This window comes from Aphelocoma coerulescens, unplaced genomic scaffold, assembly GCF_041296385.1.
Source record: "Aphelocoma coerulescens isolate FSJ_1873_10779 unplaced genomic scaffold, UR_Acoe_1.0 HiC_scaffold_111, whole genome shotgun sequence".
Classification (NCBI taxonomy): domain Eukaryota; kingdom Metazoa; phylum Chordata; class Aves; order Passeriformes; family Corvidae; genus Aphelocoma; species Aphelocoma coerulescens.
In genome coordinates, this window is record NW_027183470.1 from 142,466 (window position 1) to 143,948 (window position 1,483).

The following is a 1,483-nucleotide window of genomic DNA, read 5'->3' on the forward strand; positions in this document are numbered from 1 at the left end:
CCTCTCCTGCCTTGAGAAACCCGGCTTTAGCCCCGGTGCCCGCCTCCTGTGCTCCGGAATATCTGGCTTCACTGCCATACCCCACCCCCACCCTCTGCACCACAGAATATTCAGCTTCAGCGCCAGACTTTGAATCTGCCCCTCCTCCCCAGGGGAGTTCGGTGCTTTCTTCCCAAATCAACCGTCTTCTTAACGAAGGAGCACCATACCAGAATACAGGAGGTGCCATTAAGGCTCCGAGGCAGCCCAACAAGCCCTCCATTGCTAAACAAACAGAGGGAAGCCGAGAAATTCATTTCTTTCCGTTAAGAGAAGTACCTACGGGAGGAGGGGGAAGCGGCTTTGTGAGTGCTCCTCTAACCTCTACAGAGGTTAGGAATTTCAAAAAAGAAATTAAAGGATTATTAGAAGACCCCATAGGTACAGCTGAAATGTTGGACCAGTTCTTAGGTCCCAACATTTTCACTTGGGAAGAAATGCAATCAATAATGAAAATAATATTCTCCCAAGAAGAAAGAGAAATGATTAGAATTGCTGGAATAAAAATTTGGGGAAAAGAAAACCAACAAGGTCCACCCGGGGATCAGAAAATGCCCATTACACCTCCTAACTGGAACCAAAATGATGAAGCTGGGAGGGGACATATGAATGATTATTGTAATTTGATAATCAAGGGAATAAAAGAGGGGGCACTCTGAGGACAAAATGTCAGAAAGGCCTTTGAGGGGCAGCAAGGGAAGGAAGAAACCCCGACTGAGTGGCTGGAGAGGCTCCGAAAGAATATGAAACAATATTCTGGGAGAGACCCGGAGTCCCTAGCAGGGCAAGCCCTGCTAAGAGTTAACTTTGTCACTCATGCCTGGCCAGATATTAGAAAAAAATTGGAAAAAATAGAAGATTGGTATGAGAAACCATTACAAGACCTAGTAAGGGAAGCTCAAAAGATATATATGTCCGGAGGGATGAAGAAAAAGCCAAAGTGGGAGCAAAGATCATGATAGCCACTATGCGAGAGAGTACCTTCCAAAAAAAATCTAAAGCCCTCAGGTAACACTCCTAAACATTCCAGATTCAGAAATGGTGGAAAAGAGAAAAATAAAACCTCAGCACAATCAAGATTCCAAGAACAACCCAGGGATGCCTGTTTCTATTGCAAGGAAGAAGGGCATTATCAAAGAGAATGCCCCCACCTGAGGAGGGATCTGAAAAGATTTCAAGAGACACGCACAGAAGAAAAATAGGGAAATCATGGGCTCTATTTTTGGGGGGATAAATACCATCTGGAGCCTTTGATAACTTTAAAAGTAGGCCCCGAAGAGGAAGTATTGGAATTTATAGTTGACACTGGGGCAGAAAAGACTTGTGTGATGAATATTCCAAAAGGGAGTAATGATATGGTAAAAGTAACAGGAGCAAAGGGGGAAGGATTTAAGGTCTCTGTCATTAAAGATGTGGTTATTGAAGGGGAAACAAAAATAGGGAT